The 25,089-nt window shown below is 39.0% G+C and overlaps 1 protein-coding gene and 1 long non-coding RNA gene across 10 annotated transcripts in view; both read right to left on the minus strand.

Moving 5' to 3' along the window:
• Positions 1-25,089, minus strand: part of ARMH3 (armadillo like helical domain containing 3) — a 180,516-nt gene that overhangs the window by 50,508 nt on the left and 104,919 nt on the right. The window lies entirely within an intron of this gene.
• Positions 307-23,398, minus strand: LOC309636201. Its single transcript, XR_014249297.1, has 2 exons — positions 6,016-23,398; positions 307-5,705 (listed from the first exon to the last, which is right to left on the minus strand). It is a non-coding gene; the product is annotated as an uncharacterized lncRNA (long non-coding RNA).

Consider the following 25,089-nt stretch of genomic DNA (forward strand, 5'->3'; position numbering starts at 1 on the left):
TTTTTAGGACCTCAGGTCAGCTGATGATTCTAGAAGACAATGGTAGCAGTATAAAGCCTTGGAACCATTCATTCCAGTCATCTATTCATGCACCCAACAAACATTTGTTGTACCATACTGCACTGTGCTGGGGCAGAGATTCCAGAAGTAAAACAAACAAACAGTCTCTGTCCTTAGAAGCTCACCATTTAGTGACGGACAGACATGTAAACAACTATACCTCAATGTGATAAGTGCTCTAAGAGAGAAACATACAAAGTCCTATGGCAATGTACAAAGTCCTATGGCATTTGGCCTCAAAGAATCCAGTAAGCTTTAAAGAAAGGTGACATCTGAGCTAGATTTTGAAGCATTAAATAAGATTTTGCTAGGTGAAAAGAACAGGAAGACATTCTAGGTAATCAGCATGTGCAAGGCACAGAGGTTTGAAATTTGATACTCTGTGGCCATGTCTAATTCAGCCAGATCTTAGGATAGATGGAAGAGTGGTAGCAAATAAGGCTAGAAAGATGTCATTTGAAGAAATTTGTACATTATCCTATCCCTATCAATGATGGGGAATCACACAAGGTTTAAAATCTGATGATTTTTCTAATGAAATATTTTAGACATAGAAAAGAATGCAGAAAAGAATATACTGAATGTTTGTTTACCCAATATCCAACTTAACAAAGTGTTACAAATACCTTTCAAACTCTCCATGTACCTCTTCTGGATTGCGTATCTGTCTCTTCCCAGAAATAAACACTCTCCTGATTTCAGCACTTATCATCCCTATACACAGCTTTATTCTTTTACTAAATATGGGTATGTCTCTAAATGGTTTTTGTTTTTAATATGTGCATATTACCTTATATTCTGCAACTTTTTTATTCCATATTATATTTGTGAGATTTCTATTGATTTGTGTAGTTCTAATCCATTTTCAGTGTTATATAATATTCTAGTGTGTAAATATATCACAATCCATTCTGTTGCCTGAAATGCAGGTGGTTTCCAATTTTCTTGGTATTAAAAACAATAAAAAACAATACTTAACACACGTTCTTTTTTCTTTTTTTGGCCGCACTGCACAGCACGTGGGATCTTAGTTCCCCAACCAGGAATCGAATCCGTGCTCCCTGCACTGGAAGCGCCGAGTGTTAACCACTGGACCTCTAGAGAAGTCCCAACACGTGTTCTTATTTATATATCCTTGTGATCATTTGGGAAAGTTTCTCAAAGATATATACCAAGGAATGAAATTACCGTATTGTAAGGTTTGGGCAACTTGGACTTTACTAGATATTGCCAAACTGCCCTCAAACATGGTACCAACATACTCCCATCAGCAGTGTTGATGACCTGCACTTCTGAAATTCAACTCCAGTGACTGAATAAATGTGAGAGGTTATGAGGCCTTGAATTGAAATGGTAGTTGTAGAAATGGAGACTTTACCTGAGAAATACTGGGTTGGCCAAAAAGTTCGTTCGGGTTTTTGTACCATTGTACAAAAACCCGAACGAACTTTTTGGCCAACCCAATATTTAGGAGGTAAAGTTTAAAGAACCTACTGACTGATTGGGTAAAGGAGAGAGATGACTCTAAAGCAACCTTGAGATTTCTGCTTTAGGCAACTGAACAGACGATGATACCACTGAGATAGTAAACACAGGGGGATATGGTTCTTAAATTGGTATATTCAATAAGGCATATTCTTTGGAATGTCAAGTTTGAAGTACTTGTGGGACCTCTAGGTAGGGTATGAAGTTCAAGAGGCAAGACCATGCTGGTAGTAAAAACTGTAAAACTTGTTCACCTAGGTAGCTACAAAGAATCAGATACTCAGGCTCAAAACAGTTAAGAAAATAAAGAGAACACCACTTTCTACTAGTTAACACTAGTTTCTCATTCCAGAAAAAAAAAAGTCAGTTATATGCCCCATGATACAAGGTAGGTACCCTCCCCTTAAACTAACTCTATATCTGACTTTCCACCTGTTTAGACTAAAACCTTCGGCCTAAGGTAGAACAAGCAGGGATGAAAGATGACAGCTTCATAACACTAGACCTCAAAGAGCTACTACCAAGCTGTGCTTTAAATGTTATTACCAAAGGGGAGACAACCTGACATCCTGTTTGACAATGGAAACAAGCCTTAGCTCCTTTGAGTGTATCCTACTCAAGTACCCTTAAACATTTCTATAATTTGTTGTGTTTTGAACTCCTTGCTCTTCCAGATACATGGAAAGGTGCTTTTTAAGCAAGAAGGAAGTATTTATTGAGAAACTGATGAATACTTCTTCATTCTCTACCTAATTTCAACAAAGTGTGAAAAGAAGCTCAGGAAATGGGGTAATAGTTGTGATCCAGAAGTTTCATCCTAGTGGGATATAGGAACAGTTGGGAATCTAAGGTACCACCGGTGTCAGGCCTGTTTTTCAGTGGTAACTGACCTAAGAAAAAATGCAGGGTTAAGAACCCAGAATTATATTCTAATAAAACAATGTGTTGGTCTCTTTATTTTTAGAAAGAAAGTAGAGATATCTAGTGCCTATAGAAACCAGGCTAAAACACCACACTTCAAACCCTAAGGTGAGTAAGGAGTCAACTTACTCCTGCCCTACAGTGTGAGGATGGGTGTTAATCAACCTATCATGTCTAATTTTCTAGATCTCTTCTGTTGCCACTAGCCATATGTGGCTACTGACTACTTGAAACGTAGTTAGTGCAACCGAGGAACTGAATTTTTATTTTAATTAATTTAAACCAAAAAAACTAAAGCAGTGTAAAATATTATTCCATTAGATACAACGTTGTTTTAGAAGGACTTCATTTCATTTTTATCACTATATGGCATAAGGTATTACTGCTCTATTACAGTGTACGTCGGGCATGTGCGTCGTTTCTAGTACTACCCATAAACACATCACCAATCTAGCTGATACCAATGGATTGATTCAGTTCAAATGACTTTCTATGTACGGATTTAACAATGTAGTTTATTTTTTAAATATTTTATGCAGACAGCATGAGTCACAGCAGGGTTTCTTAACCTCAGCACTACTGACATTTTGGGTTAGATAATCTGTTGTGGGAGGCTCTCCTGGGTTTAGCAGCATCCCTAGTCTCTATTTACTAGATGCCGTAGCACTCCCCCACCCCCACAAGTCGTGATGACCAAAACATACCAAATGTCCCCTGGGGGGCAAAATCGCATCACTTGAGAACTACTGAGTTACAGTAATACCTACACACATCAGAATTGGTAATTAGAGTAGAATACCCATCAGCTTTTAATGATAGTCAAATTATGTTTCTAGTTTTAAAATGTAAATATAAACAGATTTTTAAGTTCAAAATGAAGGCATACCACGGACGCATTATTGAGAGATTTGCAGAGATGCAAATAATAGTACTACTTCAGAACAGCAAAGAAAAAGACTGGAAGAAGGTATGTTGTAAGTTTCATAATGAATGGCAACTGCACTTTGCTTCAGCAAGGCGAAACAAAAAGGCTTCGTTGTGTAAACAACTTTTCAAGATAATAAATACTACTAACAAATGTCAGCAAATATAAAGTAAATACGAAGTTTATTCCTAACATTAAAACATTAAAAATGAATCAACAAAACAGGTTGTCTGAAATCAGAATTAAATGTCCAAAAAAAATTTCAATGATTTTTAACAGGGTCTGAGCCTGCATCTCTGGCTACTATACCTTTTTTTTTTTTTTTAACTTTGGGTTTATTTATTTATTTATTTATGGCTGTGTTGGGTCTTCGTTTCTGTGCGAGGGCTTTCTCTAGTTGCGGCAAGTGGGGGCCACTCTTCACCGCGGTGCGCGGGCCTCTCATTACCGCGGCCTCTCTTGTTGCGGAGCACAGGCTCCAGACACGCAGGCTCAGTAACTGTGGCTCACGGGCCTAGTTGCTCCGCGGCATGTAGGCTCTTCCCAGACCAGGGCTCGAACCCGTGTCCCCTGCATTGACAGGCAGATTCTCAACCACTGCGCCACCAGGGAAGCCCCCATTTTTTTTTTTTAAATGGTTATCAGGGTATTTTTTTTTTAATATTTATTTATTTGGCTGCGCCGGGTGTTAGTTGCGGCATGCATGCGGGATCTAGGCCCTCTGCTTGGGAGCACGGAGTCTTAACCACTGGACCACCAGGGAAGTCCCTACTATACCATTTTTTTGATGGAGATATGGTAAAAGAAATTATTATTTCACTTATGGACAGTTTATCAGACACTTATGAGGAAAAAAACCCTACCTTATAAAAAGTGAAAGATCTTCAATTAAACCACTAAACAATTGCCTAAAGAATATGACATTTCTAACGATATCAAAAATCAATTGATTCAGGGCTTCCCTGGTGGCGCAGTGGTTAAGAATTTGCCTGCCAATGCAAGGGACACGGGTTCGAGCCCTGGCCGGGGAAGATCCCACATGCTGCAGACCAACTAAGCCCGTGTGCCACAACTACTGAGCCTGAGCTCTAGAGCCCGCAAGCCACAACTACTGAGCCCACGTGCCACAACTACCGAAGCCTGCGCACCTAGAGCCCGTGCTCCGCAACAAGAGAAGCCACCGCAATGAGAAGTCTGCGCACCACAACGAAGAATAGCCCCCGCTCACTGCAATGAGCGAAAGCCCACGCACAGCAACGAACACCCAACACAGCCAAAAATGAATACATAAATAAATTAATTAATTTAAAAAATCAATTGATTCAAAATGTTTTAAATTACTTTTCTCTAGATTTTAGATGACACTACACAATTAATAAATACTTTGGGTACATTTTGTCTCAAGTAACTTCCAAATATGTAAAAAATTTTGTCAATTCGCAGCCCAAATCTCTGAACTTGTGGCATAAATATTTTTTAATCTTCTACATCTGTCAATAAGGAATTTGACTAGAATTTTTAAAAAATTCCAGCACACAAATGGTGCTCACGCTATGTTAGGTTGAAAGTCCAGATTTATTGGCATTTTATTTATTTTTATTTTTTTGGCCCTGCCGCGCAGCTGGATCTCAGTTCCCTGAGCAGGGATTGAACCCGGGCCCTCAGCAGTGAAAGCGTGGAGTCCTAACCAGTGGACCTCCAGGGAATTCCTTATAGGAATTTTAAAACAAGACTGAAGTTTTCCCCTTCTGCTTCATCCTTCATGGTACATGTTAAAAATATTTGTCCATAGTTTTCTGAAGCAGACTCTGTATCATGGATATAGTTGTTAAAATAATTTAGTACATACCTGCAAAAGCTATGAACATTGCAAGTTTATGGAACAGTTAAGAGAATTAGAAGACAATGAATTTAATGATCCTGAGTTCTTTGCCAATGCTTACTGGTTGAGTTGTGGCGAGGTTTACAAAAGACTTACTATACTGTTAATTTCAACTCAAGATGTTCTTGAAACAAAAGGAATGCCTGTCAAATATTCAATAATAAAAAACATTTTTAAATTAAAGAGTTAAATTTGAAGCTCCAAGGAAAGGAAAAGCTTATTTTGTGACCTATCTGGCCAGGTATTTATGTTGACATTGAAACTTTTCATAATATCAATGATAATTAACACATTTTTCTAGTGTGAATCAAAATATGGAAAATTTTAATTGTAATTGACAGCACTAGCTAATTGCAAAAACTACAAGAAATTTTTGAAAACATTTTTTCGATATGGATAAAGTTTGAGTTACCTTAACAATTTATGCCGTACCTTTTTTTTTTTTTAATTTTTATCTATTTATTATTTATGGCTGTGTTGGGTCTTCATTTCTGTGCGAGGGCTTTCTCTAGTTGCGGCAAGTGGGGGCCACTCTTCATCGCGGTGCGCGGACCTCTCATTATCGCGGCCTCTCTTGTTGCGGAGCACAGGCTCCAGACGCGCATGCTCAGTAATTGGGGCTCACGGGCCTAGTTGCTCAGCGGCATGTGGGATCTTCCCAGACCAGGGCTCGAACCCGTGTCCCCTGCATTGGCAGGCAGATTCTCAACCACTGCGCCACCAGGGAAGCCCTACGCCGTACCTTTTTGAATTTGGTGTTAAGACAAGAGTTTAGTGAATTACCTTAACCTGGACAGATGTAGCTTTGAAGTCAAATGAATTCTAAAAACGATGAACCAGTTTTATCAATGTGAATGCAAATATTAAAGAGGAATGATATTTAGGTATGCAATTCAGTTACTGGAAAACTTTTAAGTATGTTTGGAACAACTTGGGTATATAACTCTACTTTTTCAATTGTAAATTTTATGAAATCTAAATATAGATCAAATATTTCCAATGAAAATATATCATCTGAATTGAGTTGTGCTGTAAGTATAAAATAGCCACCTGACTTCAAAGATTTTATAAAATATATTAAGAATATAAAATATCTCAATAATTTTATATTGATTAGATGTTAGAATGATAATATTTTGGGTACATGTGGGTAAATAACATATTATTAAAATTAATTTCACCTGTTTGAAAATAAAGTTGTATGTGGCTGATAATATACTTATATTGGACCATGCTGTCTAGAACTTGTTGCAAATGTTTCCCCTCTTCCTCATCTACCTGCTCTTCCCATGGTCTACACTTCAACATAAGAAACAGTACAATGATGGGGCCCTAGTAAGTTAAATACACTAAAGGTTGAAATAGTCTTAAAAGTATCTAGTCTTTGGTTAATAAATGCTGTATTTGACTGACTGTTACTGGCACTAGCAGGAAGAATTAAAAGTGGTATAGATGATCTTATTTGCAAAGCAGAAATAGAGCCAGAGATGTAGAGAACAAATGTATGGATACCAAGGTGGGGTGGGAGGAATTCGGAGATTGGGATTGACATATACACACTACTGATACTATGTATAAAATAGACAACTAATGAGAACATACTGTATAGCACAGGGAACTCTACTTAATGCACTGTGGTGACCTAAATGGGAAGGAAATCCAAAAAAGAGGGGATATATGTATATCTATAGCTGATTCATTTTGCTGTACAGTAGAAACTAACACAACATTGTAAAGCAACTACACTCCAATAAAAATTAATTTAAAAAAATAAAATAAAATAAAAAAGTGAACTGAACTTCACCTCTGGAATTTACTGCCAAGGGAAAACAACCTTGCTAAACTCACTTATTCTAGTAACTTTTTGTAGAATCCATCAGGTTTTCTACTTAGACAATCATGTTGTCTACAAGTAAAGACAGTTTGTCTCCTTTTTCAATCTAGACACATTCCATTTGTTTTTCTTGCCCGACTGCACTGTCTAGAATCGCCAGCACAATGCTGAATAGAGGTGGGGCAGACATCCCCACTTTGTTCCTGATCTTAGAGGAAAAGCATTCAGTCTTTCACTGTTAAGTATGATAGTTAAAGGTTTTTAATAGATGCCCTTTATCGGGTAGAGGAAGCTCTTCTATTCGTATTATGCTGAGATTTTTAAATCAATAGATGTCAAATTTTGCATTTCCCAAATGACTGATAAACAAACAAAAACCCCAAAACAAAACATACTTCCACATGTACACATTATCTCTGGAAGGATATCCAAGCTTTGGCGCAGGGAGGGGGTAGTTCTTGATCTAGGAGAAAGCCCTTGCTTAAAAGGTCAGACAGAAAGAACATCAGTCTTGACTAAAGTCAAAGGCAATCAGACTCTAGTGTGCAAATGTACTCAACAGACCTGTCCAGTTTAGTGCTTAAAGTGGCTTCCTCTCTCCTGGAGTGACTTCCATGACTGCACAGGAGGGAGGGAACACTTCAGAAACTCTCCAGAAGCAAATAATGAGTGATAAGCAGTAGTCCGTCATCTCCTGGAACTTTTCAAAGGAGCTATAGTGGGAGCACAGCTATCTTGGTCACATTCTATCTTGGGTACAACATGATTGTACCCTGGCCTTCAGATGTCCTTCCAAAGTCTTAACTGCAATCACATTCTATCCTATGGAGTCCTGCCATGTGGTACTGCTGATGCAGGTCAGGAGCTAAGGGCACAGGGTTGGTACACAGAAAATACAAAATAAGTAATTATTGACTAATTAAGAGTTAGCCAAGATGGATCTGCGTTTCCCAGTTGGATGAAGTGCTGTGCTATGTACAGTCAGTAAACTGCACATCAGATCCCTTTTGGGTGGAAGGGGCATAAAAATATAGGATCAAGGGACTTCCCTGGTGGTGCAGTGGTTAGGAATTCACCTGCCAATGCAGGGGACAGGGGTTTGATCCCTGGTCTGGGAAGATCCCACGTGCCACATAACAACTAAGCCCGTGCACCGCAAGTACTGAGCCTGTGCTCTAGAGCCCGTGAGCTACAACTACTGAGCCCACTTGCCACAACTACTGAAGCCCGTGCACCTAGAGCTTGTGCTCCGCAACAAGAGAAGCCCGTGCAGCACAATGAAGAGTAGCCCCCACTCGCCACAACTACAGAAAGCCCGTGCGCAGCAACAAAGACCCAACGCAGCCAAAAATAAATAAGTTAATTTTATATATATATATATATATAGGATTAAGATATGATACGCTGCTGACATAAACCTTTATCTCACAGCGTTTCATTATCACCTATTTATCCAGTCAAAAATTTTAAATATCTTATAATTTCTTTCCCTGCTAAAACTTGTCATTTTTTTTTTACAAAGTTAATTACATCTTTTAAATTACTACTTGCTAAACCCTGCAAGTATAGGTGAACATGCTAAGTCAGAATAAGAAAACAACAGGCCACTTGATATGTATGTATGAGAAAATCCCATTTCTGATTAAATTAGTTTTAGTTCAACACTGAACAGAATGATTAGAGTTCTGCTCCAATAGCAGCCTTCATCTAGTATATCTGCATTATTTATCACACTAGGAGAAGGGACAGATTTTTATTACTAGGGATACAAATCAATGTGAGGTTTTAACAGATGGGGTCTTGGTTGGGGGCACAGCAGCCCCTTCAGGTCCAGTGCTAAAAACCATTCAGCTATAAACACTGGAAGACTCAGAGATATTTGTTTGGCAAATCACTCATGGAATCAGCATCTTGCTAAATGTAATCTGCCTGGTCTGGGCCAGAATGAGGGCCACACATCTGCTCAGGGTAGTCAGCAGTTAGCACACTAAGCTGCAGCCACAGAGCTATATTAAGTATTATTGCTGCAAGTAGTGTAATAATACTACCACCATATAATTTTCCCCCACTGGGCTATTTTTAGAGACACTGACTAGATATTGAAGAGTTTGGCATTCAGGGAAGTGCTTCAAGTTGGACATGAGAAGCAAGCACTATACACACAGTTCAGATCGCTGGAGACATAGGAGAGGGGGAGGGAAAAGGCACAGCAGCTTTCAGCAGTGATTTGGCATTAGTGGTTTACCTATCCCTGGGTCCCTGACATTCTGCAAACCTGCCTCACAAATCCATATTGTGATGAAGCTTTTTGTTCCAGTCCAAATGTTGAGAGGTAAAGAAGTTGTCTCTGAGGTTAGCTCTGGGACAGAAAATACCCTGGGCTCTATTCTGGGTCTTATAACAATTCAGTCGTGGAAGAGCCCAGACAGAACAAATATACAAAGCTTTAAAACAAAAACTAAATCCACAGAACTCCAAATAATGGGATTCAATCCATAAACTGGGGAAATGATTCACTTGTCTTTGTCTGATGGCTATCAACAAGGTCCAAAAGCTCCTTAACTGTGATTTTCTTCTTAAAATAACCCTTTTATCAGTATACAGCTTTATATAATGCTGACACCTAAAGAAATCCACTGCAACTCACCCTTACATCTCTGCTTCCACTCAAAAACAAACAAACAAACAAACAAACCCTTGGAATTTGGAAGCAACATGAAGAAAATCCAAATTCTAGCTCCTGTTACTCAAATCAGTTTCAAAAAGTTGCCACATATAAACTACGGTAGTGATAGTCAAAAGTTTAGTGTCTTACCCTTCCCTGTGAAGATCTAATTTTTAAATTAAGGTAAAATTTGCATACAGTAAAATTTACCCTTTTAGTGTACAGTCTGTAAGTTTTGAAAAATGCATACAGTCATGTAATCAACATCACAATCAAGATACAGAACAGTTTCACCACCCCAAAATTTCCCCCATACCCCTCCTCCCAACCCCAGCCCCTGGCTGATCTAAATTCTGTCCCTATAATTTTTCCATTTCCAGACTATCATATACATCAAACCATACATTATATAGCCTTTTGAGTCCAGGTTTTTTCATACTGTGTAATGCAAGTGAATTCATCCATGTTGCTGCATGTATCAGTGACTCATTCCTTTTTATTGCTGAGTAGCATTTCATTATATGGGTGTACCACAGTTTGTTTATTCACTCATCAGTTGAGGGTCATCTGGGTTGTTTCCAGTTTTGAGAGAATGTATGGATAATGCCACTATAAACATTTATTCAAGCCAGGTTTCCATTTCACTTGGGTAAATTACTAGGAGTGGACTACTTTTGAAAATATCTGCCTGATTCTATTTATGCTATTTCTATACAGCAGATATGCATTTTCCCAATGGAATAGCTGTGATGCTAGTTCTGTGATGCTTCTCCTCCTGGTCCATCTACATCATTTCTCTGCCCTCCTGCATATAGGAAACATCTCCAAATCAGCATCACTTACAAACTTCATTATCATTCTGTTTACTTTCAGCCCTAGATTATTAATAAAAATGTTAAATATTCCTGACCATCAGCACCCTGCAGCATCCTAGGAAACAACGCTCTTTCCTAAGCCACACGCACACACAATTTAACTTTACATTTGTTTAATAACACATGTTGTATCAGTAGTCTCTCCTCTATATTCTTAATCAGTTTTCAATTGAGCCAAGAATCTTCAGTATATCACCTTTAATAACTACAGGAAAACCAAACAGAGCTTTTCCCAACTTATTCCTAGTGTACTCTCTGCAAATCATGGATACAGACAAGGACCAACAGAGAGCACTCTCAGAAAATTTGAGGTGTTACTCCCTAACACCAGCCTAAAAGCAACTCTGGGCATTGTTCCTCCTAAAACAGTGTCCTGTCCTAAAAGCAGTCTTTCAAATAAATGCTGTATTAATTAAACTAGAAGAGAAAAAAAAGTCAGCATAATTAACATACGAAGCAACAGTATGGCCTAATTAATCACCATGAAGAGCAACTGAACAAAATACTATGCATTTTTATGGAGCAGTTTAATCTGGCAAGTAATTAATCACAGAAACACTAAGCAAAACAAATGGATTTCCCTTTAAGGAAGTCACATTTATCATCTGCAATGTATCGCAAACTCTAATTTGTTATCCCAACTCAAAATTGTCCAGTAGACAATGAATTGTCAGGTTTAGTAGAACACTGATTTCTTGTAAAAACAAACAAACAAAAAAACCCAAAAAAGAACACTGAGCTTTTCAAATCAAGTTATAGTTCCTGAGCACCAAAAGAGCTGAGGGTAATGGGGCAGAGGTACATGGCAATAGGCATGGAGATCTTAACCTCAAGAGTTTTAACTTGAGGTCAGTTTAGTCAAAACCATAGATAACTGCTAAATGACTCATGAAAAGAAAACGCTTAGCATTACAAGTGACAATTATAGGTCACAGATATTACCAAAGCCCCAAAGGAAGGACCTTCAATAGCTGACAACAGAAGGAAACAGTGCTTTTGAACTTCAGAAGAAGGGTAGAGGGCATATTAATGCAGTGAAATTTAAGTCAAAGAAATCTCCTTTACTCCTTCTCTCCTCTCTCTCTTTTTTTTTTAAAACAATCAGGGCCTTATTTCTTTTTTTTAAAAATTTATTTATTTAACTTATTTATTTTTGGCTGCGTTGGGTCTTCGTTGCTACGCGTGGGCTTTCTCTAGTTGCGGCTAGCGGGGGCTACTCTTCATGGCGGTGCACGGGCTTCCCACTGCAGTGTCTTCTCTTGTTGCAGAGCATGGGCGCTAGGCGCACAGGGTTCAGTAGTTGTGGCTCGCAGGCTCTAGAGTGCAGGCTCAGTAGTTGTGGCGCACGGGCTTAGTTGCTCCATGGCATGTGGGATCTTCCCGGACCAGGGCTCGAACCCGTGTCCCCTGCATTGGCCAGCAGATTCTTAACCATTGCGGCCACCAGGGAAGTCCCCATATTTTTAAAATAGGAAATTAGTTCAGATTAAATGGGCAAAAGGAACAGATTTTAATTCATCGCTATCTGAATTCAATCTAGTAAATTACCTCATAAGAAAGATGAGATACAGTCAAAACCCTGGTAAGAAATCTTCCGCCCCCTTCTACTCAGAATGAGCTCCAACTACAGATGGCTACTCCTGCTGCCTTTTCAGAGGTGTCACCAAGATGAATGCAGGAGAGGAGAGATCAATGAGAACCAACTGTCTCTAGAGCTTCCTTGAGATTGAGAATTTTCATCATATGAAAATAGTGTCAAATAAGAGAGAAATTAATGTCCTTTGGTGTATAGGGTAGTGAAAATGCATCAGCGCACCCTGTGTTTGACATCCCACTCACATGTTACTGGTTTCACAAGAAATTACATAGAAACCAATTAGAACAAAAAACCTCATTAAACCTCTTAGAACAGGAGCCTGCTTTGCTAGAGCATGCACAATATCTAGGCTCCAGGGAAACGTGTAATCAAGGTAAAATTAATCAAAACCTACATAAAAAGAACAGCAAGAGACAGTTTAAGAAGAAAATCTTTCCTCCGTGTTAGAAACTCGTAAAGTCTGATCACTGAGTACATAATTCTGCTTATTATTGTCTTCTACTATAAATACTATATTTATAATTAGGCTGGTTATCACAGTAAAATTCAGACACCATTCATTTAACAGTTAATCTACTGGAGCTAAAAATTCTTATGTCATTAATTGCCTGCTTAAGACGCTGCCTCAGTTTCAGTTTTAGATTATCACACACCTTCTTTAAGAACCCAGGGGAAATGCAACACACAGGCAAAGCTTGTTTAGGGGAGAAATAGCAGGCAGCAGTGAGTTTCACACTTCTCTCTCCCTATGGACCCCAGGCTCAGAAGAGCCTTTACTGTGACCACCAAGCTTACTAATTAAAAGAGAAAACAGTAAAGAGCATCTTCTTTCTCAGTAAAGCTCTCTCACCCACCCTCACTCCAAACTGCCTTTTAAATCTTCTTTACCTGTATGTTCTCTTTAATTTCTCAATATAAGAAGTAATGCTTGCTATAATCTTTTTCCTCCCTCCCTCCCTTCCTCCCTCCCCCCCATTTTTTAAAAATTTCAATTGGTAAACCCCTCTGCTGGGGGAGTAGGAGGATAGAGGAAGATTTGAACCATTCCATGAAGGTTGTTGTCCCTGACTTGTCTATAAAAGGATTTATTTTTCTAGTCTGGCCCTGGCTGATGATTCCCCACCCACAGCTTTTTCTTCACAAATTTATTCTTTACAAAGAGCTTTGCGGTTGATTCTTAAGAAAAATTTTCAGTCTTCAAGGCCATTTTACATAACAGCAGCAAGCCAAAACCCAGAAAGAGGAGAGATTATTCCCAAATCACCCACCAAATCAGTAGCAGAGTTGGGATTATATCAAAGCATCTGGACAAAAATTTGATAAAAATATTTATCAAATATGCCAATGATACAAAGCTACAAAGGAAAACCAATACTAGAATGACATAATCAGGACTCAACTAGATTGATGGGTTGTAATGAATAAGACACATTTAATAAGGATAAAGAGTTTCATTTAGGTTAGTTTAAAAAAAAAAAAATCAACTAGAGATGTTCAGGAGATTCACCAAAACAGTAATAGTAGCTATCTCTGAATGGTGAGATTTTACTTTACTTTGTTCTTTGCTCTTTTCTGCATTGTTTTAAAAATTTCTACAATAAGCAAGTAGCATTAAAACAAACTAACCAGCACCACAAAGCAAAACAGCACTACCAACCAAACAATTACAGGATGGAGGAAAGTTAGTTTGACTGCAGGTCACTTTAAGCAGATTTGAAAGTTTTAGTGGGACCTAAGCTTGTTATGAACCAACAGTGAAATTCAGCTGCTGAAAAATTAATGCAACTGGAGGCTGCAAATGAAATAGGTTCATATCCTGGGTGCTAAGAGTCTCTCTACAATCTAAGCTACTCAGATCACATCTGGATCCAGTTCTAGGTGTCATCTGATCCAATAAACATTTACTGAATGCTTATTTGGTACAAGGCACACGCTAACACCACACTTTAGGAGGTAAATTGAGAAGATAGAATATATCTAAAGGACAATCACAGTACCCCAGAGATTTAGAAACCATGTCATATGAAGAACAATTGAGGGATGTTTTGCCTACAGAAGGGCAGTAGTATACATGTTAGCCCTCTGAAGAAGTCAACATAGAAGACAGAGTAAAGGGACTTCTCTGGTGGCTCAGTGGTTAACAATAAGTCTGCCAATGCAGGGGACATGGGTTCGATCCCTGGTCCGCGAAGATCTCACATGCCGCGGAGTAACTAAGCCCGTGCGCCACAACTACTGAGCCTGCGCTCTAGAGACCGCGAGCCACAACTACTGAGCCCACATGCCACAACTACTGAAGCCTGTGCGTCTAGAGCCCGTGTTCCACAACAAGAGAAGCCACTGCAATGAGAAGCCTGCGCACCGCAACAAAGAGTTCCGGCTCGCTGCAACTAGAGAAAGCCCACGCACAGCAACGAAGGCCCAACACAGCCAAAAATAAATTAATTAACTTTTAAAAAAAGAGTAAATTTTTTGGTGTTGCATCTGAAGGTAGAAATATTAATAGGTTCAGGTTATAAAAAGGAAGATTCGACATGAGGAAGAGATTCTCATCATTTAAAAAACCGAATAGGGTCTTCCCTGGTGGTCCAGTGGGTAAGACTCCATGCTCACAGTGCAGGGGGCCCAGGTTAGATCCCTGGTCAGGGAACTAAATCCCATATGCATGCCGCAACTAAGAGTTCACATGCCGCAACTAAGGGTCCACATGCTGCAACTAAAGATCCTGCATGCTGCAACAAAACATGCTGCAATGAAGACCCCACGTGCCGCAACTAAGACCCAGCACAGTCAAAGTAAATAAATTAATTAATTACTTTAAAAACTGAATAGTCTGTAGCCTAAAGTATTAAGCACTATTTCACTAAGTCTTCAAGCAGAGGCTGGATATTACCCCAACAAATGAGATTTACGCTTTGGGAAGGAGACTGGGGTAGATGGCCTCTTAAATTCTTTCAGCTTTTAAGGTTCTGTGACCCAGCACTGCTAACCTGCAAGATCAAAGTCAAATAGAAAAGAGAAAGGTATGGGACCTTAGCCATTCTGGTATAATCTGAGAATTTAGAATGATTAAGCTCCTATGGCCAAGAACACTTCTCTTTTTGTTCACAATAATCCAAAGAAACCTAAAGTTTCACCTGCTGAACAGATGCCTGTTTGGGTTTGCTGATAGGATAATATATTGCTACCCAATAGTAATGGCTTCTTCATCCCATCAGCAGATTAACAGTCTACAGTTCAACATGGTTAGAGTACCTGAGTTATATGAACAGAGTTCCACTCTGACTTTTGGAAAAGGTAAATGGAGAAGGAAAAATAAGGGATAAGATGAACTGCCCACAGTTTTAAAAGACTACTTTTTAAAGTATCTTAGATACGGGATGGAAAAGGGAAAGGAATTAGGGACCTAAACTATGCCTACTGATCCCATTTGTGGCTAGGCTTTATGTAAGTTACAATTAGAAGCCAGCATTTTGTGAACTAAGCCATGATTAAATATCTACATTTCCTAGCAAGAATTCCTTTTGGAAAACAACAGCAACAACCTTTTCTCAGGTGAAAACAAAATGTTTGGTGTTTTTTTCTTTCCTTGGCATCAATAATAATTAGGGAGCAGCCCATCCCTAAAGGACCAGGGTCAGTTGTGCCGGCAAAAGCAGGCCATCTCCAGAGAGCCAGAGGATGGAGAGAGCTGTCTGGGAAAGGGCAAAAGCCCAGGAATGATAGGCTTTAGACTGCTGTAGACTCTAGCCCCTTCCCACCCTTATGACCCCATTTTATAATGAGTCAGTTGGAAACACCTTTCTTCCTGACCTGCTAAAATAGAGCAGCAATTCTAGGTCACCTTGACTGCCCCTCTGGTTCTCAACTCCTAGTACTTAGAAAGAGTTATAAAAATAAGGAAGCAGTGACGGAAAGAGAAGAATAAAGAAATGCTCCTAAAACCACAAGCTTTTAAAGAAAGAAGCCCAAATCTATCTCACACAAACACACCACACTTCCTCTCATTCACCCTCTTTCTCTCTCTCAATGTGTTTCTTCTCAGGTTTTTGATGCCTATCTACAGAACCCGGATATAGCATATGGTAACTCCTGCTGATTAACAGACTAGCAGAATGAAGAATATACATCAGATGGCTCATCTCAGATACCCATAAAAAAGTTAATGCTAGGGAGGATTAACCAAGATGGCGGAGTAGAAGGACGTGCTCTCACTCCCTCTTGCGAGAGCACCAGAATCACAACTGGCTGCTGGACAATCATTGACAGGAAGACCCTGGACTTCACCAAGGAGGATACCCCACGTCCAAGGACAGAGGAGAAGCCACAGTGAGACAGTAGGAGGGGCGCAATCAGAGTAAAATCAAATCCCATAACTGCTGGGTGGGTGACTCACAGACTGGTGAACACTTATACCACAGAAGTCCACCCACTGGAGTGAAGCTTCTGAGCCCCACGTCAGGCTTCCCAACCTGGGGGTCCGGCAATGGGAGGAGGAATTCATACAGAATCAGACTTTGAAGCCTAGTGGGAATTGATTGCAGGACTTCGACAGGACTGGGGGAAACAGAGACTCCACTCTTGGAGGGCACACACAAAGTAGTGTGCGCATCGGGACCCAGGGGAAGGAGCAGTGACCCTGGGGGAGACTGAACCAGACCTACCTGCTGGTGTTGGGGGGGTCTCCTGCAGAGGCGGGGGGTGGCTCTGTTTCACCATGGGGACAAAGACACTGGCAGCGTAGGTTCTGGGAAGTGCTCCTTGGCGTGAGCCCTCCCAGAGTCTACCATTAACCCCACCAAAGAGCCCAGGTAGGCTCCAGTGTTGGGTTGCCTCAGGCAAAACAACCAACAGGGAGGGAACCCAGCCCCACCCATCAACAGTCAAGTGGATTAAAGTTTTACTGAGCTCTGACCACCACAGCAACAGTCAGCTCTACCCACCACCAGAGCCTCCCATCAAGCCTCTTAGATAGCCTCAACCACCAGAGGGCAGACAGCAGAAGCAAGAAAAACTACAATCCTGCAGCCTGTGGACCAAAAACCACAGTTACAGAAAGATAGACAAGATGAAAAGGCAGAGGGCTATATACCAGATGAAGGAACAAGAAAAAACCCCAGAAAAACAACTAAATGAAGTGGAGATAGGCAACCTTCCAGAAAAAGAATTCAGAATAATGATAGTGAAGATGATCCAGGACCTCGGAGTAAGAATGGAGGCAAAGATTGAGAAGATGCAAGAAATGATTAACAAAGACCTAGAAGAATTAAAGAACAAATAGAGATGACCAATACAATAACTGAAATGAAAACTACACTAGAAGGAATCAATAGCAGAATAACTGAGGCAGAAGAACAGATAAGTGACCTGGAAGACAGAATGGTGGAATTCACTGCCACAGAACAGAATAAAGAAAAAAGAATGAAAAGAAATGAAGACAGCCTAAGAGACCTCTGGGACAACATTAAACGCAACAACATTCGCATTATAGGGGTCCCAGAAGGAGAAGAGAGAGAGAAAGGACCAGAGAAAATATTTGAAGAGATTATAGTCGAAAACTTCCCTAACATGGGAAAGGAAATAGCCACCCAAGTCCAGGAAGCGCAGAGAGTCCCATACAGGATAAACCCAAGGAGAAACACGCCGAGACACATAGTAATCAAAGTGGCAAAAATTAAAGACAAAGAAAAATTATTGAAAGCAGCAAGGGAAAAACGACAAATAACATACAAGGGAACTCCCATAAGGTTAACAGCTGATTTCTCAGCAGAAACTCTGCAAGCCAGAAGGGAGTGGCATGATATGCTTAAAGTGATGAAAGGGAAGAACCTACAACCAAGATGACTCTACCCGGCAAGGATCTCATTTAGATTTGATGGAGAAATCAAAAGCTTTACAGACAAGCAAAAGCTAAGAGAATTCAGCACCACCAAACCAGCTCTACAACAAATGCTAAAGGAACTTCTCTAAGTGGGAAACACAAGAGAAGAAAAGGACCTACAAAAACAAACCCAAAACAATTAAGAAAATGGTCATAGGAACATATATATCGATAATTACCTTAAACGTGAATGGATTAAATGCCCCAACCAAAAGACATAGACTGGCTGAATGGATACAAAAACAAGACCCATCTATATGCTGTCTACAAGAGACCCACTTTAGACCTAGGGACACATACAGACTGAAAGTGAGGGGATGGAAAAAGATATTCCATGCAAATGGAAATCAAAAGAAAGCTGGAGTAGCTATACTCATATCAGATAAAATAGACTTTAAAATAAAGAATGTTACAAGAGACAAGGAAGGACACTACATAATGATCAAGGGATCAATCCAAGAAGAAGATATAACAATTATAAATATATATGCACCCAACATAGGAGCACCTCAATACATAAGGCAACTGCTAACAGCTACAAAAGACGAAATCGACAGTAACACAATAATAGTGGGGGACTTTAACACCTCACTTACACTAATGGACAGATCATCCAAAATGAAAATAAATAAGGAAACAGAAGCTTTAAATGACACAATAGACCAGATAGATTTAATTGATATATATAGGACATTCCATCCAAAAACAGCAGATTACACGTTCTTCTCAAGTGCACACGGAACATTCTCCAGGATAGATCACATCTTGGGTCACAAATCAAGCCTCAGTAAATTTAAGAAAATTGAAATCATATCAAGCATCTTTTCTGACCACAATGCTATGAGATTAGAAATGAATTACAGGGAAAAAAACGTAAAAAAGACAAACACATGGAGGCTAAACAATACGTTACTAAATAACCAAGAGATCACTGAAGAAATCAAAGAGGAAATCAAAAAATACCTAGAGACAAATGACAATGAAAACACGACGACCAAAAACCTATGGGATGCAGCAAAAGCAGTTCTAAGAGGGAAGTTTATAGCTATACAAGCCTACCTAAAGAAACAAGAAAAATCTCAAGTAAACAATCTAACCTTACACCTAAAGAAACTAGAGAAAGAAGAACAAACAAAACCCAAAGTTAGCAGAAGGAAAGAAATCATAAAGATCGAAGCAGAAATAAATGAAATAGAAACAAAGAAAACAATAGCAAAGATCAATAAAACTAAAAGTTGGTTCTTTGAGAAGATAAACAAAATTGATAAGCCATTAGCCAGACTCATCAAGAAAAAGAGGGAGAGGACTCAAATCAATAAAATCAGAAATGAAAAAGGAGAAGTTACAACAGACACCGCAGAAATACAAAGCATCCTAAGAGACTACTACAAGCAACTTTATGCCAATAAAATGGACAACCTGGAAGAAATGGACAAATTTTTAGAAAGGTATAACCTTCCAAGACTGAACCAGGAAGAAACAGAAAATATGAACAGAGCAATCACAAGTAATGAAATTGAAACTGTGATTAAAAATCTTCCAACAAACAAAAGTCCAGGACCAGATGGCTTCACAAGTAAATTCTATCAAACATTTAGAGAAGAGCTAACACCCATCCTTCTCAAACTCTTCCAAAAAATTGCAGAGAAAGGAACACTCCCAAACTCATTCTATGAGGCCACCATCACCCTGATACCAAAACCAGACAAAGATACTACAAAAAAAGAAAATTACAGACCAATATCACTGATGAATATAGATGCAAAAATCCTCAACAAAATACTAGCAAACAGAATCCAACAACACATGAAAAGGATCATACACCACGATCAAGTGGGATTTATCCCAGGGATGCAAGGATTCTTCAATATACGCAAATCAATCAATGTGATACACCATATTAACAAATTGAAGAAGGAAAACCATATGATCATCTCAATAGATACAGAAAAACCTTTTGACAAAATTCAACACCCATTTATGATAAAAACTCTCCAGAAAGTGGGCATAGAGGGAACCTACCTCAACATAATAAAGGCCATATATGACAAACCCACAGCAAACATCATTCTCAATGGTGAAAAACTGAAAGCATTTCGTCTAAGATCAGGAACGAGACAAGGATGTCCACTCTCACCACTATTATTCAGCATAGTTCTGGAAGTCCTAGCCACGGCAATCAGAGAAGAAAAAGAAATAAAAGGAATACAAATTGGAAAAGAAGAAGTAAAACTGTCACTGTTTGCAGATGACATGATACTATACATAGAGAATCCTAAAACTGCCACCAGAAAACTGCTAGAGCTAATTAATGAATATGGTAAAGTTGCAGGATACAAAATTAATGCACAGAAATCTCTTGCATTCCTATACACTAATGATGAAAAATCTGAAAGAGAAATTAAGGAAACACTCCCATTTACCACTGCAACAAAAAGAATAAAATACCTAGGAATAAACCTACCTAGGGAGACAAAAGACCTGTATGCAGAAAACTATAAGACACTGATGAAAGAAATTAAAGATGATACAAACAGATGGAGAGATATGCCATGTTCTTGGATTGGAAGAATCAACATTGTGAAAATGAGTATACTACCCAAAGCAATCTACAGATTCAATGCAATCCCTATCAAATTACCAATGGCATTTTTTACGGAGCTAGAACAAATCATCTTAAAATTTGTATGGAGACACAAAAGACCCCGAATAGCCAAAGCAGTCTTGAGGCAAAAAAATGGAGCTGGAGGAATCAGACTCCCTGACTTCAGACTATACTACAAAGCTACAGTAATCAAGACAATATGGTACTGGCACAAAAACAGAAACATAGATCAATGGAACAAGATAGAAAGCCCAGAGATTAACCCACTCACCTATGGTCAACTAATCTATGACAAAGGAGGCAAAGATATACAATGGAGAAAAGACAGTCTCTTCAATAAGTGGTGCTGGGAAAACTGGACAGCTACATGTAAAAGAATGAAATTAGAACACTCCCTAACACCATACACAAAAATAAACTCAAAATGGATTAGAGACCTAAATATAAGACTGGACACTATAAAACTCTTAGAGGAAAACATAGGAAGAACACTCTTTGACATAAATCACAGCAAGATCTTTTTTGATCCACCTCCTAGAGTAATGGAAATAAAAACGAAAATAAACAAATGGGACTTAATGAAACTTCAAAGCTTTTGCACAGCAAAGGAAACCATAAACAAGACGAAAAGACAACCCTCAGAATGGGAGAAAATATTTGCAAACAAATCAACGAACAAAGGATTAATCTCCAAAATATATAAACAGCTCATGCAGCTCAATATTAAAGAAACAAACACCCCAATCCAAAAATGGGCAGAAGACCTAAATAGACATTTCTCCAAAGAAGACATACAGACGGCCACGAAGCACATGAAAAGATGCTCAACATCACTAATTATTAGAGAAATGCAAATCAAAACTACAATGAGATATCACCTCACTCCTGTTAGAATGGGCATCATCAGAAAATCTACAAACAACAAATGCTGGAGAGGGTGTGGAGAAAAGGGAACCCTCTTGCACTGTTGGTGGGAATGTAAATTGATACAGCCACTATGGAGAACAATATGGAGGTTCCTTAAAAAACTAAAAATAGAATTACCATATGACCCAGCAATCCCACTACTGGGCATATACCCAGAGAAAACCGTAATTCAAAAAGACACATGCACCCCAATGTTCATTGCAGCACTATTTACAATAGCCAGGTCATGGAAGCAACCTAAATGCCCATCAACAGACGAATGGATAAAGAAGTTGTGGTACATATATACAATGGAATATTACTCAGCCATAAAAAGGAACGAAATTGAGTCATTTGTTGAGACGTGGATGGATCTAGAGACTGTCATACAGAGTGAAGTAAGTCAGAAAGAGAAAAACAAATATCGTATATTAATGCATGTATGTGGAACCTAGAAAAATGGTACAGATGAGCCGGTTTGCAGGGCAGAAGTTGAGACACAGATGTAGAGAATGGACATATGGACACCAAGGGGGGAAAACTGCGGTGGGGTGGGGATGGTGGTGTGCTGAATTGGGCGATTGGGATTGACATGTATACACTGATGTGTATAAAATTGATGCCTAATAAGAACCTGCAGTATAAAAAAACAAACAAAACAACTAATACTAAACTTCCATTGGGTTATTTGTATGGAAATATGTTAATATAAATGTTTCAGACATTACATGAAATTTCTAAAAATCTTATATTTGTATTTGTATGGAAATATGTATGGAAATATGTTAATATAAATGTTTCAGACATAAAAAAAAAAAAAGTTAATGCTAGGTTTAAAATCTAAGTTAATTTACCACACCATAAAATTATAGGTAGGAGAGCCAATGAATAACCAATGGGACAGGTACAAACCAAAGGCCTTTGCTATGTAAATACATATTTACAGAAACAGAGAATGTTGTGAGACTGTGTACCTAAAGAAAGAGGAGAGAATTTGCTCTCCTGCCACATGGGGGCCATTCACTCACACACCTGGGACCGAGGGCTAGAACATTCTGGAGCAAACTGCCAATCATACATTTCTCCTCCAGCGTTCTTAGCAATTTTATCTGCAACTGTCTGCTAAGAAGAAAGCCCTTCCAACTTACCTCAAGACCCTGTACTCTCAATGACCTTAGTCACCAGAAAGCAGCTACTCCATTATCACTAGCTCAGTCACAAAGGCAGTCCCTCAAAGCCACCTCCAAAAGGCTCAAGTAAGTACTTGGCATAATTCATTAAGAAAGTGAAAAATATCAGTGTAATTAACAAGCAAAAAGACTGTCTAAGCATTTGCCAAAACAACATTCAAAATAAGGTCATCAGATCTTATTTGCAAAGCAGAAATAGAGACAGAGGCAGAGAACAAACGTATCGATACCAAGGGGGAAAAGGGTGGGGAGGGAGGAATTGGGAGACTGGGATTGACACATATACATTATTGATATTATATATAAAATAGACAACTGATGGGAACATACTGTATAGCCCAGGGAACTCTACCTAATGCACTGTGGTAACCTAAATGGGAGGGAAATCCAAAAGGGAGGGGATATCTGTATGTGCATGGCTGATTCATTTTGTTGTTCAGTGGAGGCTAACACAACACTGTAAAGCAACCATACTCCAATAAAAATTAATTAATAAATAAAACAGAGTTGGCATTAAAAAACAAAAACAAACAAACAAAAATAAAATAAGGTCATCAGATACATATAAGATCTCTCCCGGGGCTTCCCTGGTGGCGCAGTGGTTGAGAATCTGCCTGCCAATGCAGGGAACGCGGGTTCGAGCCCTGGTCTGGGAGGATCCCACATGCCGCGGAGCAACTGGGCCCGTGAGCCACAACTGCTGAGCCTGCGCGTCTGGAGCCTGTGCTACACAACAAGAGAGGCACGTGCACCGCGATGAAGAGTGGCCCCCGCTCGCCGCATCTAGAGAAAGCCCTCGCACAGAAACGAAGACCCAACACAGCCAAAAATAAATAAATAAATTAATTAAAAAAAAAAGAAAAAAAAAAAGATCTCTCCCAACTAACTCACAATTATGAGGTTCCTCAAGCTGGCTGTCACATTCCTATGAAACACCAGCCTTTACAAAGGGTGAGGCCCCACACCTAGAAGGCCTTAACTGATACTCTCAGAGTGTGCACCTGGAACCCACCAAGGAGCTCCTTCTATTTCATATTCCAGTAGCTGGATTCAGGACACAGGGCTGGGCTCAAAGTTGACTCCTTTTCTCCTAGGAGTCATACTCCATAAACAGTCCCTTATCTGAGCCAATAAAAACAGGCCACGATCAGCAGCTCCTACCTTGCTGGGAGAAAATGAGATGTAAAAAATACGGCACAGGACAAGAACTTCTTGCACAAACCAACACTGACTCCAGACATAAAAGAACACACCTAAGAACTCTTTTGTGCACTCCACATCGAAGTACTGTGTCCTTCTCTCAGAAATTATATACCTCCAAAACAACTGTTCACCAATTAGTCCTATTACTTTTGTACCTGTACTCTTAGTTATAAAGCTCAACATGTAGGCAGTAAGAGCCAATGAGCTCTGATTGCTCACATTTTGAGTATAGAAAAAGAAATAGCTGTGGGCTATTAGTTCACCAAACAATACAGCAGGTTCTAGAATGCTGTGTTTAATACCTACATGTGAGAAAATCTCTCACAAAGGAAATGTATCTAAACTCTAAATATAGACTTTTCCCCCACTATCACCTAGTACCTAGCTCCAGATATGAAAAAGTAGACAAAATTAGGGTCCTGTTTCTAATGCATCCTTTCTCAGGAAATATGTGAAATTCTTCCTTTCAGTGTGTTATTTTGGCAAATAAAGTTTACTGAAGTGAGTGTTGCATGTATACGTTAAGAGCTACATAAGAGTAATGTTTCTATATCTCACAAATTTATATTATAAATTTGAACAGCTTCTAATTCTGATAAGATGTATATTGGTAAGCCCTAGAGCAACCACTAAAGAAATAGTGAAAAAAGCATTAAAGAAATCAAAGTGCTATATTAGAAAATGTCCACTTCATGCAAAAGAATGCAGTAAAGAAGGTACAGAGGAACAAAAAAGACCTGAGACACATAGAAAACTAGAAATGAAATGGCAGACGTAAGTCCAATTATATCAATAACAACATTAAATATGAATGTAATAAACAATCTGATCAAAAGGCAGAGATTATCAGACTGAATAAAGTGACAAGATCCAATGATATGCCATCTACTAGAGACACAGTTTAAATTCAAAGATACAAATAGAACCAAAAAAAAAAAGATACAAATAGATTGAAAGTAAAAAAAATGAATAAAAAAGATATGTCATGAAAGAAATAAAAGCAGAGACAATTCAACAATAAAAATTGGAGACTTCAATACCCATTCTTTAATAATGGATA

Source organism: Balaenoptera borealis (assembly GCF_965194805.1).
Source record: "Balaenoptera borealis genome assembly, chromosome: 10".
Lineage (NCBI taxonomy): Eukaryota > Metazoa > Chordata > Mammalia > Artiodactyla > Balaenopteridae > Balaenoptera > Balaenoptera borealis.